We start from the raw sequence: 10,551 nt of genomic DNA on the forward strand, positions 1-10,551 counted from the left end.
TTCTTCTACCTTTCTTATAATCAGATCTAGTCGAGAAGGATAGATCTGGTTTCTGGACGAAACTTGGTAAATTTAATAATAATAATTGAATTTATTATTCACAACTAATCGACATATAATTCACAATATTATTTGTCGGTTTCCTTGCGTGTCTTTTAGTTTGATATACAACAATCTTAAAGGTTTTTATTTGTGATATATCAACAGACTAATGGACACTACTGCTAGCCTCCACTTCATGAACCAAGAGTTTGCCAAACTTGACCAATTCGATGGTTAGAAATACACCCGTTGGGCCGAAAAGGTCAAGTTCATGCTTCATGTCTTGAAGCTCTCCTTTGTGTTGGACCCAAAACTGGCACCAATTCCTGAAAATCCAATTCCCAAGGAGGGGGAATCTGTGGACCCAGCGGTCATTGTAGAACTAGAAAAGCAAAGGATTCTGCGTAGAGAATCCGAGGAATTGTGTGTGGGTCACATCAAGAATTCCCTATCTGATCGGCTCTATGATCTTTACTCGCCGGTCAAAGATCCAAAAGAGCTATGCAATGCGTTGGAACTTAAGTACCTTGTGTCCAAGTACCTTGAGTTTCAAATGGTTGATGACAAATCGATTATGGAGCAAGTGCATGAACTCCAAGTCATGGTCAACAAGTTGAACGCACTCACCATCTCTCTTCCAGAACTCTTTCAGGTTGGTGCGATCATCGCAAAACTGCCACCCTCGTGGAAAGATTTCTCTAAGAGAATGATGTACAAGTCTGAGGACTACTCCTTGGATGATCTGATGAAATACCTCCGCATTGAGGAGGAAACTCGCATCAGGGACAAGAAAGGTAAAGTTGGACAAAGTGTGCATCAAGTGTCAGCTGGGAGTTCTAGCCACAAAGGCAAATCTGGGGGACAGAACAAGAAGAACTTTGGACCCAAGAAACAAAGCTTCAAGAAACCGGGTCATCAGAATCCTAACTCAAAGCCAAAAAGGGCTGGTCCTTGCCACGTCTGCGGAGAGATTGGGCACTATGCAAGAGAATGCAAAGATCGCAAATCAGTACCGGTTGCACACGCAGTCGAGAAGGTGACTGACATGGTGGCCAGTGTGAACCTTGGAGAGATTTTCATGATCTCCTCTCTTACTCGAGCAATCTGTGCTCGAGGTTGGTTCGTGGACACTGGAGCCACTGTGCATGTTTGTGGGCATCGAGAAAGCTTTAGCACCTACCACCCCATGCCACAAGGGACGGTTGTCGTCTGTGCTGACGGCCACAGAGCTGAAGTTCTAGGAAAGGGTGATGTTCGGTTGAAGTTCACACATGGTGAATGGGTGACTCTTCGAGATGTTCTTCATGTTCCTACCATCTCGAAGGGTTTGGTTTCTGCGGACAAGTTTGACAAGGGTGGGTTCAAGATGGTGCTTGAGAGAGGCAAAATTGTGATCACTAAAGGCAGAAGACATGTTGGGAGGGCGAACAATACTTCGGGAATGTATCGCTTGTGTCTTAGTGATGAGGGTAATGTGAGTGTTCATAGTGTTGAGTGTGGTGTTTCTAGTGTTGCTAGTGTGTCGGGTGTTGATAATGATGTAATTGATGGATTGGTTGCTAATATGAATGAAGTCAACTTTTATGGTTATATTGTTTGTTCAATTTCTTTATGGCATAAACGTTTAGCTCACACTAATGTTAAAAACATTGAAAAAAATGCAATCTAAAGGTATGTTAAAATATGACACAAAAGATTTTGCAAAATGTGAAACATGTGTAAAATCAAAGTTCACTAAGAAACCATTTCCATCAGTTAAGAGAAACACATCTTTACTTGAGTTGATTCATTCTGATATATGTGAGTTAAATGGAATCCTTACTTGAGGAGGAAAAAGGTATTTCATCACATTTTGTGATGACTTCAGTAGATATCTACATGTTTATTTGCTGAGATCAAAAGATGAAGCTTTTGATGCATTTAAACGATATAAGGCTGAGGTCGAAAATCAACTTGAAAGACACATCAAAATTCTTCGCTCGGACAGAGGCGGAGAATATTTTAACCAAGAGTTTGACACATTCTGCGAAGAGAATGGAATCAAACATGAGAGAACATCACCATACACCCCTCAACAGAATGGTTTAGCTGAAAGAAAGAACCGAACTCTTTGTGAGATGGTCAACTGTATGTTGAACCAATCGGGTCAACCAAACAATCTGTGGGGGGAAGCACTACTAACTGCTTGTTATGTTCATAACAGGATCACTAGTCGTGTGATTCCTACAAGCCCTTATGAGTTGTGGAAAGGTAGAAAGCCTAACCTAGACTATTTGAAAGTGTGGGGGTGTGTTGCTTATTATCGGACTCCCGATCCTAAGCGAACCAAATTGGGAGCACGAGCTAATAAGAGTATATTTATTGGATATGCTCAAAATAGCAAGGCTTACCGATTACTAGATATTGATTCTGGTGTTGTTGTTGAATCCAGAGATGTGGAATTCTTTGAGGACAAGTTTTCTAAGGATGAAGAAAACTCTAGTCATACAACACCTACAAGTACCTCTCGAGAAATACTCCCATCTCCTCCCATTGTGGAGGAACCAAGGAGAAGTACTAGGGCTAGAATTGAGAAAACCTTTGGAGATGATTTCTATTCTTATTTGGTCGAAGGAACACAAAAGAAAGTGACGAGAGAGGTCATCCTTTCAATTAATTTAGATGATGATCCTAAGACCTTTACTGAAGCCATGACGTCTCGGGATGCTCCTCTGTGGAAGGAAGCAATCAATGACGAAATGGATTCAATTATGGGTAATGGAACTTGGGAGTTAGCTGATCTACCCAAGGGGAGAAGACCCATAGGATCCAAATGGATATTCAAGAAGAAATATCATCCTGATGGATCCATATCTGCTTATAAAGCAAGGTTGGTTGCAAAGGGCTATAGGCAGCGAGAAGGGATCGATTATTTTGATACCTATGCCCCAGTTGCTAGAATTAGTTCAATTAGAACTCTCATAGCAATATCAACTTTGAAGGGATTGTACATTCATCAAATGGATGTGAAGACAACCTTTCTGAATGGTTATCTCAAAGAGAAGATTTACCTGGAGAAACCTGAAGGTTTCGTAATACCTGGACAAGAAAAAAAAGTATGTAGACTTGTTAAGTCTTTGTACGGGTTGAAACAAGCTCCTAAACAGTGGCATGAGAGATTTGACACCACTGTGACTGCCTTTGGTTTTCAGCACAATAGTGCTGACAGATGTATTTATTCTAAACATACATCTGATTACATAGTAGTTATATGTCTTTATGTTGATGATATGTTGATCATTGGCACTCACCTAGAAGGTATTCTTGAGACGAAGAAATACCTATCCTCGAACTTTAAGATGAAAGATCTTGGAGAAGTAGATACTATTCTTGGTATCAAGGTGAAGAGGACAGGTGGTCAGATTTCTCTGAGTCAATCTCATTACATAGAGAAAATTCTGACAAAGTTTCAACATTTGAACATTAAGGAATTTAACACTCCTTTTGATTCAAGTGTGAAACTTAAGGTGAATTCTGGTCGAGCTGTGGCCCAACTAGAATATGCTAGTGCAGTTGGGAGCATGATGTATGCTACTCACTGCACTCGACCTGACATCGCATTTGCTGTAAGCAAGTTGAGTCAGTATACAGTTAATCCAGGGACGGAGCACTGGAAAGCAGTGGGTAGAGTACTAGGATACCTGAAAAGGATAAGTACTTTTGAATTGACATATTCGTCATTTAATGGAATACTTGAAGGTTATTCTGATGCCAGCTGGATTGATCACACCAGTGATTCAAAATCCATAAGTGGTTGGATTTATACTCTAGCTGGTGGTGCTATTTCTTGGGCGAGCAAGAAACAGACATGCATAGCTCATTCAACGATGGAAGCTGAGCTAATTGCCTTAGCAGCAGCAGGCAAAGAGGCAGAGTGGATTCGAGATCTACTTATGGATATACGTTTGTGGGATATTCCGATGCCTTCAATACCTATGTACTGTGACAGTGAGGCCACACTGTCTAAAGTATATAATGCGGTATATAATGGGAAGTCAAGACATGTAGGTCTGCATCACAATTTTGTGAGACAACTAATTGAAAGTGGTACCATCAAGGTTGTCTATGTCAAGACAAGTAGGAACTTGGCAGATCCGTTTACCAAACCTCTGACGAGAGATATGGTTACATCTACCACGAGAGTCATGGGTCTAAAACCACAATAGAATCGTTTAGTGATGGAAACCCAACTTGACATTAGTGCTCCTAATTTTCAAGTTTAAATGGTAACAACGAAATTACTAACGATAGAAGGTACTATCATTCATGATTGATCCATGTGAGGTAGGATAGTGTGTCGTTGCCGAGAACGAGGTTGAGTTACGACTCTTAACGTAGTTTTGGAGACATCTAAGCAATGAAGATATTGTAAAACTATGCCTATATGATCTAGAGGTGGTGCCGCCTCAAGTGAAGATTAGTGGTTTATCTTCTAAAGGGTCATGAAAAGGATTTATAGCGCATGACCATAATAGCGCTCAGGGAGAACACAAATATGACTTGTGGTGTGTGGGGGTAAACCGGAGATGTCATTGAGGTTCATGGTTTAAACCTATAAGGATACCATTGAATCGGTCTCTTCTTGTTTGTTCTCATTAAACTAGGGTTTAATCTTCATGACACCCGAGTGACATCATCTGTCTGAGTGAAAGGAAACTTACCAACTTGGTGGGGGATTGTTGGAAATTTATATATAAAGGAATTGCAAGTTGGCAATTTCCTTTGTATCCCACATTGGTGGAGAGAAGAAACTTTTGAGGGTTTATAAGCCTATTCCTTTGGTAAGCCTTCAAAGGCTTTAGTGGATCAAAGGATTGGGCCAAGCCCACGCGCGCGCCTAGCCTAGCCTAGCACTAGCCGACGCCGCGAGTGCGCGAAATGGCACGATTTAGGCGCACTTTGCACTTCGCACGACGCATCGGTCGCTGGGAGCTCGCATCGGTCGCTGGGAGCTGAGGAGCTTTTGTTTTTGGTGAGTTCGGGTCAAGCCGGTTTGACCGACCCGGTCAAATGGTTGACCGACGTTGACTTCGTGAAGGATAAGTCATCGGGGCATTCTAGAAGGATCAGGAAATGGCTTGCTTAGAGAGCAAGTCGTCGCCCTAGGGTTTCTGGGGCCGGCCTGTGGGGGCCCGTTTTATGCCTTCTAGGGTTTCGATACCTATAAATATAGCCCCCTAGGAGCCATTCAGAACACACACGAATTCTCAAAGCTCTCTCTCTCTCTCTCTCTGCGTTTTTTCTTCTAGTTTCCGAGTAGTCGCTTTGTGTTTGTCGATTTCCAGTGCTGTTGGAATATCGATCTAGCTGCATTAAATCCTGGGGTTTTAATCTGTTGCTTACAGCCTATACAAGCGAAGTAAAAACCTTTAAGGACAGGAATCTGATCCGTGCAGTTGCTTCAAGATCAAGTCAGCTATCAACAGGTCGGTTTTACTTTTCTGTCTTGTGTTTAATTCGTCCAATAACAGGACAGTCTTCTTCTACCTTTCTTATAATCAGATCTAGTCGAGAAGGATAGATCTGGTTTCTGGACGAAACTTGGTAAATTTAATAATAATAATTGAATTTATTATTCGCAACTAATCGACATATAATTCACAATATTATTTGTCGGTTTCCTTGCATGTCTTTTAGTTTGATATACAACAGTGTCTGCATACTACTAGTGTTAGGTTATGTTTGGCTTGTCATATAAGGTTATGCAACATGAAATTAGTTATATTCATAATTTGTTTCCGGTGAAGAACGTTCTTCACATTCAAAATGCACAAAAAATATCTCCAAGCTTTGAATTTAACAACAAATTAGGCAAAAGTTACCACATTATTTCAAATTTGTATGATTACGGTATAACCTTTTTCACTTTGAAACCCATTATATAAAGAGAAGCAACATACAAGCAGCAATGACAGCAGATAGGATGAAATTATCCTTTGATTATTTTTCGTTCTAATATATTTCGTAAACGATTTAAACAAACATTTGATTAATTTCAAATTGGTGAAAACATAGAAAGTAAAAGAAGATACCGATTACTCCCCGAACTATGGGGAACTTGTCCTTAGTTGTTTGTAGAGATGCACATTGGAGGTCCTGGACCGGCATCGGGTTGGTTTCAAAATGGTCCGATCGTTTTTCGGACGGTCTTGAGTCGGGGGTTTTTCTGGTTCGGTCTAATCTCGTGGTCTTTGTGTCTACATTTTGTCGGCTGGGTTTTGGTATTTTTCAATTTTTTGTTTCAGTTTCGAGTTTTTTTTTGTAAACAAATGTCTTTTTGGGCATCTTATTTTTGTGGGGTGAAAGACCGTTTGTTTTTCAGACGATATGAAAAAAAAACTTTTTGACCTCTTTTTCCAGAAGACAAAAATATAACCTTTTTTTCCACTGTCGTTGCCGCCATGATCACCACCCCGCCACCGCTACCGCCACTTTCATTAGACAAAAGATATGGAAAATTCTTCAAATTGTATATTTATAATGATTATATATTTATATAGATGTTTCACATTTGTAAGTTTTGTAACTCTTAAAAGTTTATTTGTTTTAAACTAATAACTAGAATTCAAGTGTAGTATGGCACCACAGAGGAAAACAACAATTACAAAAATAAATAAATAAATAAATAAAATCAATTACTTGAAGACACAGAGCCAGATTCTACCTTTTGATTGTGAACTTTAAAGTAACCTAATTGCTATTTGCATGTTAATTAAGCTGACATGTCAGGTCCATACTAATCTCACTTCTCAACTTCAAACAAAGCTGATCTGCTACCTTCAAATTAATCGACACCAACCTGACTTCCTTTTTTGTTATAAAAGGTCTCTTGTCTTTTACTTTGTTCCCATATACATGCAGAAGCACGACAATAAACACTCTTAAAACATATTAGCAAACAATTATTACCCCGAAAAAGACACAAGAAAGTTCACTCTTGAAACTAAATGATGTGAAATAAGGTAACAATTACAGCATAACACTGTTACTTCCAATTGACGGATTGGTTGAAACACTTATAATCACATGTGTTTGCACTATGTACCCTACATTAAAGCTATAGAAAATATTAAGCCGGTTTTTTTTTTTTTTTTTCATTAAGTATTGAATACAGAAAATATTATATTCGGGAAATGGAAGAAAAAAATACTAAAGCAAACAAATTGTAGTCAATAACAAGCAGATGAGATAGTCTGATGTTGGATGATGTCCCAAATTCGTAATTCATTGTCTAAAGAGATGGAGTAAATCTCCCATGAAAACATGTAACGGTTGGCAAAGGCAGATACTTGTAACTACTGTAAAGATAAGTTTTTTAACAAAAAGAAAAAGAGTAATGCTTACTCTGAGAATCAGGGCCGGTCCAAGCATAGTTTTGGCCCGGGGCGAAAATAAATAAAGGGCCCCTGACATCATAAATATCATAAAAATTCAAAAGCATATATGCCATTACAAAAACCATTTTATAAAAAAACACAAATATATCCACAACATTTAAAAAGTACAACTATTTCAAAGAAAAATACTTATTCTGGATTTTTAGATACATCAATGTCTAGATCAAATTTATCTAACATACATTTCTCTAAACATTATATTTGTGAAACAATCAACAAATACATTTCTCTATACATTATATTTGTGAAACAATCAACAAATAAGCAATGCTTTTACAACATATTGTATGAATACAATTGATTTCTCCCTCAACTTTTTGGAAGCCTAATATCAAGGAAAGCTGCAAAAAAAAATCAGTAACAAAAGTTATAAATGGAATAAATAAAATAAAAAGAAAAATATGTGATAACCAAAAATTCTGATCAAGTCGTAATGATACTTTAAAGCTCAAACTTGAAGAATCAAGTTAGCAATAGACATTAGAAAATTTGGAACAGAAAAACTTACGATTATTCAATTACAAACACATTACTTAATTGACTGAAGAATCTGAAACTTAGAGCAATGAGTTTCACTATTTTAGGCTGAAAATGACTTCAGAAATTTGATATATAAGCAAAAATCAGACATATAAATTGAAAGCTTTGAGAAACAAAAGCCAAAAACAATAATCTGGTATACAAAAACCAGTAATAAAAGTTAGGTGTATGTCAAGATTTGATTCGGTTCAGATGTTAACAAACCATTAAGAAATCAGTAACATAAATTAGAAATAAAACTCATAATGTCATACCTTATCTGAATTGTGATATCTCTTAACTGATCCAGTTTAATAATAAGCACATGGGATGGCGAGATTGCAAGATTCTAGAAGCGAGAAGTAAAGAACGTCTAATGTGAGAAACATAGAAGGTATAAAGTGAGAAACAGAGAAGACCTAATAGGAATATGAGAATGCAATTCAGTTCAGGAATCGTTGGGAAGACGAGATTAGTCTTCTGATTTGTTTAGGTCTTTAGGAACGATATTAGCCTTCAGATGAGCAAGAGAGAAACGACTAAAGGAGAATGATGATGACAAGTCTTGAATCGATAATGGAACGGTATAAGATGAATCGTGAACAATATTATTCTTAAATAATTCATTGATTTACGAGGCATTCTCGTGTGATGTAGATGACGATTCAGTTATCGAGGATGTCGACTGGGATGTCGATTCGATTATCAGTTCAGCGCCCTAATTTGCATTTTCTTCGATTAAGCCAGTTTGTTTAATTTCTTGGGCTAATTTCAGGTTGGACTAACATCGGCCCCTAAAACCATATACATATACTAAATTATTATTATCATATATATACACTATATATAGACTAGCAATTTTGGGCCCCTCAGACACATGGGCCCTGGGCGGTCGCCCAGGTCGCCCACCGTCTGGACCGGCCTGCTGAGAATACCAAGTTTTGAGAAAGATAGAAACATACATCCAAATGATCACGAACTACGCATTCCATAAATGAATGGTAACCCTATTTCGGCTATTCCTTTTTTTTAATTTTTTTTTATAAAGTTTCATAAGCGTTTTACTCCAAATAATCAACAAATATCCATAATTGAATAGTTAAAAATCACATTAAATGGTTTCTAGTCTAATGAGAACAGGAATTTCTTCGAAAGAGGAGAACAAAACCGGAAGATTGATCCAGCTAGGGCTTTTTCTACATAGGGACACTCCATCGAACACCTGGGGTGCGAAATAAAAATTTTAGACAAACGTTGCGTTCATACTCATGAAAACATGAATGACGTTTCAGATTTTGAAATAGTTTTTCTATCCTTTTAAGTTGTTGAAGCATGAGTAGAAGAAATTACCTCGACATCTGATACGTTTTCCGGCGGTGTTACTCCAACTATTTCCATCCATCGTTCGGCCGCTCCATCACTGAGATCATTGACGATTTGAATTTCAGAGAAAAGACAAACCTTCCGATGTTTACGCTTGCCTGCGATTGATTTGGAGAGCGGTTCAGATAGAGAAGACGCACACTAACCTTGATTTCAGTAGACAAGGGGGAAGGGTGCATCGGCGGAATTGGGGAAGATGCGAGAGAAGCCCCGATCATGGTTTGTGCCAAGATAATTGATGTCACCTGTTTTCTTGGTGGCAGATACCGGAGGAACAACCGCATCGCCGGTGGTGACGCTCTGCACGAAAGCCTCTTCTTCAAGTCAAAATAGATACGTGTCATACGCTTGTGAGGCGGGGAAGAGCTGTGTGGAAAAAGCTGATCCGATGTAGTGACCTGTGGGAGCAAGGCAGGTACCAAAACTGTCCATCTCCTTAAAATAGTGTAGCCAAATCATTAATTACAAAAGTCCTCTGCTCATAAGTTCGATGGTTTTTTTTACATATGTATATAAATTTATAATATCTAATATTATATAAATTTCAAATTCTAAATTAGATAATTTAGCAGGAGATATCATCATCAGATGAGGCAAGCCGATTCTTCTACCGAAATCATCTTACCGCCGTCAATCGGGTAAATTTTTTGTCAAATATTTTGACTTTCAGTTTCGCTTGATTGATTACTTGATCATCAGGGTTTAATTGCGTATATCTATGTGATTTAGTACTCGTTCATATCTTTCTTGAAGTAGTGATTCTTCTGCTTTATGTAGTTGAGTAAATCAGAGCCAAAATGTTTATTGATTTAGTGAAGTATGCTACTATACAGATTCTCACCTTGATGATTTTTCGTTTCCTAAACCATGGCCTTGCGGTAGTTGTACTCTTGTTGACAAAGTGTATCTCTTTTTCGTTTATAAAGAACAATTTTACAATTTCCAAGTACTATTTTTTAGGAGCATTCATCTCTTCTAGAACAGCTAATTTCCACTTTGAGTCATCTAGGACTTCCTTAATATTTTATATATACATGTGTGTGTGTGTGTATTTTAATATTTCTTGTGGTTGTCGTGTATTTTTCTTGCAACATATGGTAAACTTTGACTATTTAAGAAGGGTAGTGTATGCATATATGTGTATGCTTATCCCATTTTTATAACTCTTATA

The sequence above is a fragment of the Lactuca serriola genome, chromosome 4 (assembly GCF_051521515.1).
Source record: "Lactuca serriola cultivar US96UC23 chromosome 4, Lser_US96UC23_V15, whole genome shotgun sequence".
Taxonomy (NCBI): domain Eukaryota; kingdom Viridiplantae; phylum Streptophyta; class Magnoliopsida; order Asterales; family Asteraceae; genus Lactuca; species Lactuca serriola.